The following is an 8,709-nucleotide window of genomic DNA, read 5'->3' on the forward strand; positions in this document are numbered from 1 at the left end:
GCTTTTTTGGGCAGTGTGATAGGATCGGCTAGGCGGCATGATCAATTCTTTGTGTGTGGCAGGACGCCATCTTTTGAGCATGTTTGTGATGTTGCCAGATAGATTTTTTTTTCTTTTTGCCAGTTGAACTTAATGTTCAGACATGATGATTGCTTTATATATAAAGTGTGGCTGTTTTGGGATGTATATAATTTCTTATTTTGCCTTTAATGGATCAAAAATAGCGCGGCAAGGCGCACGTTCGCTTCCAGTAGAATCAAACTCAGGTGGATGAAAAAGAACAACCTCACATCCATCCGCAGCACACATGGTCGTTCCTCCAACCGAGAGGCTGATTTACGGAGAACATACATGAGTTTTCTTTTTGAGATAAAGAAGAACATGTTACATGCAGGTTTCATACGAGCCTTTAACACACAACCAACACAGGATGCAAAACGGCAAAGTTCAATAGCCAGCTTTTTACACCTCCCATTCAAAACAAAATCCTGAACTGCACGCTTCTTCAGCAATTTGATCGGCGCAGCATATAAAATCATTACTATGACATGTTGCGTCAAACACAAAATTGTATACAAATTCGATATTGATTCTAGCTGCTCAGCTTATCAGGATCTCTGCAAACTGTAAGGCTTACCGTTTCTCTGCCTCGCGAGCCCTCCCTGCCGCGTTTGGCCTGTGTCGGGGGGGGGGGGGGGGGGGGGGGGGGGGGGGGTGTCACGGTTCCGGTGCTTAGGCTGACTTTGTGAACTGGCAAGAGTAACCGTGGATGCAAGAACAACTCCGGTTCCTGCTGCAGCGGCCGATGAGGAGGTAAGATGGCTCCACAGTCGCATCCCCTGCGACATGAGCAGCTCCAGCCGGGACGCCATTGATTCTCACTCTGGCTAGCTAGGTAGGCAAAGGGCAGCTTGATAGTTGGCCAGCAGTGTGCCAAGAGGAGGTTGATGTATGTGTGATGACTGTCTCCAAACAAGCCGCTTGTGTGGGTACTTATGTATCCCATCCCAGCTTAGCTATTGCTCTCCCAGTGAAGTGAACTAGCAACACGTGCGTTCATCGAGTCAAAACAACGAGTGAAGAAGAAATCAATGGGCAGGAAAACTGAGGAACGCGGCCGTTCAAATCAAACCAGCACGCGAAGACGACGACTGTACTAGTAGTTCAGTGTTCAGACCACACCAGTCAAAGAATAGAATGAATACTGCACTTCAGAAAAAGAATGTGGATGTGGCGCTGGTCGGAGAAGTACCATGCATGTGGCAAGAGTTTTGTTTATTGGGGTGGTGACCATGCAGATTGGGACGGATATCAGACGTTTTCAGAGTTGCTAGCTATACATACTGCTCAGTCCATAGGATTTTTATAACAATATATCTGCCGTACGTGCGTGCTTAACCTACCGGATTCATATTTTGAGTCTCGTGTTTCTGGCAAAAACATAACTGCAATGACGGCGGCGGTCGGAGTGGCAAACTGCAATGACCAGTCAACGGCGGAGGGGGGGCAGGAAGAGGCGACTAGTCAACACTGTGCATTCGGTTTATATCTTTTGATTTATACGATTTTTTATTTGTACGGTATTTGATACTTCGGTAAATACAATATTGACATTAAAGCACGGTTCGGTTTCGGTATGTTATAAAATTATTTTTTATAGCTTTGTGAGGTTTTTTAACATGCTGCCTTTTACCTCCCCTTTTCACATGAAAGGTACGAGTATAAAATAGATTTGAGTTGTTAATTACACTAAGTAGTGGGTTTGATTAACTCTTACCTTATTACCATAATAACCAAATTGACGTGAATTTAAAATTGCATAAGTCCATGCAATGTGATGATCCAAAAATCAAAGTTGTTCGCCTCGATGAGACACAATTTGATGATGAGGTTACTCTCATGAAATCCGGCAAATTATGCTCCCAGTTCCTCCCCGTTTTACCGCAGAATCAACTCCAAATAACATGAAAAGTCCACGGGAGATATAATAATCCACCTAAAAAACAAAGAACAATAATCTAAATGGTAATTGTTACGAAGATAAGCCGAGACAAATCTCAAGAATAACATGGTTAAACTCAAGAAAAATGGTGTGTACACTACACACATCATCCACCGATAGGCTATCGTAGACGATGCGCTACACAAGGGCTCAGATGAGGTACACACTAATGTGCTATGCTCCAACGCAGTGCACACCACAGTGCTGAGCTCCAACATGGTACACACTGCATTCCAGTGCACTCGGACCGAGGAGCAGGTACACATCATTGTTGACCTTTCTTCTCCACTCTACTCCACGGACCCAGGAGTGGGTACCCTCTCTTTATCAAATGTATATGAAATTTTATATGTTAGGGTTAGTGTTAAAAAATGTTATGCTTAGTGTCTAGAGGATATGATTTTGTAGATGAAAATTTGTATGTTAGGGTTACCATTGCAAAAAAATTGGGGTTAGTGTCTAAAGGATGTGATCTTGTAGATGAAACTTTGCATGTTCGGCTTAGTGTTTATAGGATGTTAGAGTTTGTGTTACTAGATAGTACGCATATATGTAAGAAATGGTTTTCTTGTGGTATTTTAGGAATATTTCTCACAAATCGTTGATGGATATGGAGTTTCATGGTTTTCTCCAAGTTGTGAGTCATCCCACGAATGCATCACGGGCGAATGTTCTTTCTCAATGAGTACTACCCACAAAGAACCTATATGAGCTACATGTTTGATAGGGTTTTAGGTTTGATACGATTTGTAACAGACAAAACCAACACAAGACGCAAAAAGAGGCAACGTTCAATAACTTGCACCTCCCTTTGAGAAAAAAAAACTCTGAGTGAACGTGCACATTTCTTGATCAATTCGATTGGAGAAGTATACGAAATCAATACTATACATGACATGTTGCGTCGATAGGAAAATCAATATGACAACAATAGTACATAACTGCCGATATCTTTATTCTAGCCCATCATATCAGGATCTTACAGGCTGTGTGATTTTTGCAAAGACTTTCCCTTTTGCGAAGGATGCCTGGGTTCATGAATCTGGTGCTCTAGGGTTGCTCCTGTAGCTAAGGAAGCTAAGACAGCTCCACAGACGCCATTAATTTACGGGGAGCATCATGAATCTTGTGCGGAGGGTAGCTCTTGGAGCTGGTAAGCATCTGGTTTCCGTGAACCTCGCCATTGGGAGAATGACTCTCTCGCAAAGGATCTGAAAGTGCAGCGCCAAAGAGTATGTTAGCGCGCTAATATGATCAATAGCAAGAAGATGTGCGCAACACATTCATGCAAGCTGACAGAGTGACAGTATATAATATTTTTTTCTTTTTATGAAAAGGAGGTTGAAAGCCCGGGCCTCAGCATCATTGCGTTTCTGACAGTACATAAGTAGCAAGAAGAAGTGCGTAATGCATACATGCAGGTTGACAGTAGATAGTTGACTGCGTACCTGCAGGAGCGGGTGGAGGCTGCTGAGCGGCCGGAGTGTCCCGGGCTTGAGCACCAGCTGGAGATGCCAGAGCATCATCCACAGTTGCTGGGTTGAGTAGCACCAGCTCGGATGCCATTGATTCTCACTAGCAGCTAGCTATGTTAAGGACAGCTTAATTAGTCGATGGATCAGTAGACCGTACTTCTGTCCAGACTCCAGGAAGTTGATTTGTGATTAGTGTCTCCAAACAAGCCGCTTGTGTGGGTACTTGTATGCCCAGCTTAGCTACCTCTCACAGTGAAGTGAACATTAACCGTACCACGTGCAACGTGCGTTCATCGAGTCAAAATGACGAGTGAAGAAATAAATAAACACGGTAAACACGGCCGTTCACACCGCCACGCGAAGACCAAGACTATACTTGAGCACCTCGGACCACACCCGTCAAAGAATAGAAAGAACACCGTACTCAGACAAAAAAAATGGCGTAGTGCGAAGAAGTACCAGGTGGACTTCTGTTCATTGGATGGCACTGGGGTGACCGTGCAGATTAGGACGGATATCGTTTTCGTAGTTGTTATTGCTCACTTCATAAGATTTTATTTTAAAGTTCCGTATGTCGTCCAAGCTGCGCTTACCTATCGGATTCATATTTTAAGTTTTGTGTTTGACGAGGGAGGCACAACAGAAATGGTTGACCTTGTAAGAGTGGTTAAGTTCACAAGACGGAACAATGCTTTCAAGAACAACTTTCACAAACCATTTGTGACAACCCGTATTTTTGAGTTATTAATTAATTTTAGTAAAATAATATGTGTCTACTAATTGTTTTGGTTTTGCTAAACGCTAGTATTTTGATTGGGTGTTAACACATGCATGCAACAGAAATTAGAGGAGTTATCACGTTGGAGTTAAAAGATGATTTGTTTATGCATGCATCGATGCATGCATGCATGCATGAGTAGTACGTGGTGCATGTATTCTTTGGAAGAGATTACGTGATGCATGTTCAGATGCTTTGAACCATGCCTCTATGGCGTGAGATATTTTGTAGTAAGGGTCAAGGTGGCTTGTTACTACAGGAGCTAGTAATGGCCTAGTCACCCAGGGTCAGTACGTGGACTTGTTGCATGATGTCCAGGTTGAAGGCTAGTAGCTTTTGGTCACTGGAAGGGATGTCGGCCAGCTCCATGAGTATTTCAAGAGTCAAGAGGCAAAGGTCAAGAGCCACTGCAGCTGAGATATTTTCGTCGGCACCGCCGATCATCAGCTCCTACAAATACCTGCAGCTCCTGCTAGTGAGGCATACTGCAACACCATCAACCAGTCGACCAACATGGAGCACAAGAGAGCGAGGCCACTGATAAACGTAGAGTGGTAGAAAGGTTGGCAGAGAGCTACGTGTATGTCAGAAGAATATTAGTATATGTGCGTTCCTTAGATTTTATACAAAGATGATGGAGTTTCATCTTTTGGCAGAATATTATTCTGAAGGAGAAATGATATTACCTGAAGCAAGTAGCTTCTTTGCTAATCCCTACATCCTGCTAGTAGTAGCTTTGCTACTCCTATTTTATATCTTGTTGTTGTTTCAATTGTGGTGCTTGTGCTGATACTAGCACTATACTCTTGTTGATATCATCATTGATCTCGCTATCGTGGAAGAGATATTCATTTGGTTCTATCTCTGCATTTCTCGTGGTGCCATTAGATGAATGGTATGGCCTCCTGATACCCGTTGTTAGCCATGATACTTCCAGAGAGAAGTGTGTGATGATAAGTGAGAAATCATCATGATTAGTTGGACTCACGCAGAGACGTGAGATTGGATATCTCACCTTCATATGTCTAATATCTTTATTCTTCACATGATATATCCTATTTACATTGGTGTCACGACCGCAAACGTATTGTATCGGTCACAGTTCAGGTATGAGGCTGTCTGAGTTCTCCGCTGGGAGCGACACTTGTTCCGAACAGGGTATCGGTGATGGATCATTGGGAATGACCCATACTAGTAAGTCAAGTTGTCGTGCCTCAGGGGACCAAAGGGCTCTGCTCTTCTGGAACCCACGTGGTTCTGGTCGAGGCTGTCGATATCGGAGTACCCCTCTTAAGAGTGTAAAAGTGTGAATATTCACCCATGTGAGTCCCGGGTTGCAAACCTTGCTGGTCACATGTGATACCGATACATATACCCATTCACCATCTTTAAATTAATACATTTCTTGGGTGAATGATCTATTCCTTTAAATCTAGTTTCACTGGTATTTGGTTTATCTATTCCATCCCATTGATACCTTGGTTAATTCATTTAAATACAGTCAAGCCTTATTACTGTATTTATATTCTTCTTGTCATTTTGTTATATTAGTAAAGTACATGCTTGCTGAGTATGACTTGTCGTACTCACCATTGCTTCCTCTGTTTTTTAGATGCAGACGATGCAACTTAAGTATGCCCAAAAGATGTCATCCAAGATTAGGTTGGACCAGCGGGTGGGAAACGACTAGAGAACTTAATGTATTTTGGCTATTTGTAAATGTAAAGGAATTTGTATAGTCAATATATGTGTCTTTGTGGTCCACTGCTGTTTTATGCCTGCTTTATCACGCCTTGCGTGACTATAGGCCTCTGGTCTATAGGCGCGCGGCGGCTATCTCGCCTAGGTCCGGTCTCGGGGCGTGACACCTTTTAATAAAGGAAAGCATAAGTTCCCCATGTATATCTTTGTCATTAAAAACTAGGTCATTTCTACATAACCAAAGCAACCATAATAAGACATACGCTCTCATCTTTATTAGTGTTTTGAACCTATATAAGGAATACCGTCCAACAATGACTAAAAATATTGGCAACACCTGTGGACTATACATATTAGACGCTATTTGGATGATTGCCCACATAGAATGCGCAAACTTGCACTGGAAAAAGATGTGTCTGATTGTTTCGTCATAAGTTCAAAAGCAACACTTCTTGCTTCCTTGCCAGTTGCGACGGGCAAGCATATCTTTGGTTAGCACCACTCCCCTCCAAAGATACACCTTGAAGATCTTAACTTTTAGTGAAATCTGACTTTCAATTTTTTGTTATTATCCACCAGGACCTTTGAATGTGTTAGCGCACGGTACATAGAGTCGACTGTGAAGGACCCAGATGTAGTGAAGTTCCAGTGGAACACATCTCATCCTTGTGTTAAGTTAATCGCATCCATCTGGACAAAATAAGTTGCCATGAGACAAGCGAGGGCCAATCAAATCATGCCTAAAAGAAATATGCGGTGGAAAAAACTGAGCACCTACACTAGAGTTTCATTCTTATCGCGAACAACACGATATAAAGGTGGATATTGATCTCGGAGAATGGCATTGCCTAGCCAGTTGTCCTCCCAGAAACGAATCTCAGACCCATCTTTAATCGCGAAGGATCCAAAGCGGAAAAGATGTTTCTTTGCCGCCTTTAGACCTGCCCAAAAGGTGAATCACCAGGTTTCCAGTAGGCCTGAGACATGACTTTTTGGCATAGATACTTGTTGTGCGGCTGGTTTTGCCAAACGTCATTTGCGGTAAGAAGTCTAAACAACCATTTACTAAGTAAGGCATCATTCTAAACCTGCAGGTCATGAATGCCAAGACCATTTTGCTAGTCTGTATTTTTTTCATTGTTTCCTTCCCAAAAGAATCTGGATCTGAAATAATCCAACCTTTGCAAGATCCTCTTGGGAGTTGGGAAAAAGAAAGCATATGGAGAACTATATTTATGAGAACCGAGTTGATCAATACCACCCGTCCTCCAACAGAGAGCAACTTGCCTTTCCAGCTGCTCAATCATTTCTCTAAACACTCTGCATTAGTGAGACGGCGATAATGAATAGGAATTCCCAAATATTTGATCAGGAATTGGTCTTGCACACAACTAAACTCTTCTCTTTTGCAGGTTATTTTTGTTGTACACAATCGCTTCGTAGGTCGTCTCTGCTTCACTATACGAAGTTTCAACCGTTGTTCAAGACGGTGTGTACACAATTAGAGCGGGTGGCCATGGAGGTTTTTCCCCAACCTGAGTGGCAGTATAACCTCCGTATAGACCCATCACCTCCTTCGACATAGGCATAGTGAAGGTCCTATTTGACTCTACCGGTGCCGATATGCCAGCTTTTATCTTTTTTTAGACCATTTGTGTTTGGCTATGTGCATCCAAGGTATGCAGAGGACGGGTGTTACTCATCATGATTTTTATCCTCTTGATGCTACTTTATGAATTAATAAAAACACCCGTTATCGAAAAAGTTCCCCATGTATGTCGAAGCCCCCGGACTATATACCCTTTACTTAAAAAAACTGTGCATGTTTAAATAAGGATTTTTTTAGGTTTCAATTAGTTTTCAAATAATTTAAGCCGAGCTATGACATAAATCTGAGTGAAACTCGAAGTAGTAGGAAATACATTGAAACTATGCAAAAATCTATATGAAGTGCTAAAAAACATAGCAAAACTCACTGAAAGTGATATCAGACATACATAGCTCGAGTGGAACTTGAACCAGTATGAAATGCAAAGACATATCAAACCTTCATTGAAAGCCATAATTAAGAAACTTGCATTGACAGAAAAAAGGTTTCAAAAAGTTCCATAAAATATTCCATTCGAGTATCAAGATCTGAAAATTTTAAGTTCCAAAAATCATGGAAACAAGTAGCAAAACTACAGGAAACCATGGAACCACAACAGGGTCACTAAAAGGTACGTAAAGCGTCACATCAATACAAAATTTGTTTAGAAAGTTTCATCATCGTTCATTCTAGTATCAAAATATGACAATTTTAGATTGATCATATTCCACTCTGCTCTTATTTAAAATATCCTATCTAGACAAAGACAATTGTGAAAAGGCTGTAAATTGGCGATTCAAGCTATATGGTCATCTTCTAAGTTTGGAAAAATATATTAAATGAAGGGATGAATGGATGGGAGGAAGAAAGTTAGACTGCGTGTTGATTTCAAAAAGCACTGTGCTTGGACATTCTGTTCAAAAAATAATTATATGCATGGACTAATGGATGGGAGGGAGAGAGGTGGATTACAGGTTGATCTATAAATCCCATCATTCTAAATGTGAAAATGTATGAGAAAGGATCACATGAATCTCGAAGTGTTTGGAACCCTTAGATAGTCCTTGGAGGCTTGGACTTTCTCACACATGTGGGAAACCCACTTGACCTTCTAAGCCTCCTTTTCTTATTAGTAAGATCCTTTGGACAACCAACACCTTTGGCA

Source organism: Aegilops tauschii, chromosome 4, assembly GCF_002575655.3.
Source record: "Aegilops tauschii subsp. strangulata cultivar AL8/78 chromosome 4, Aet v6.0, whole genome shotgun sequence".
NCBI classification, from domain to species: Eukaryota; Viridiplantae; Streptophyta; class Magnoliopsida; order Poales; family Poaceae; genus Aegilops; species Aegilops tauschii.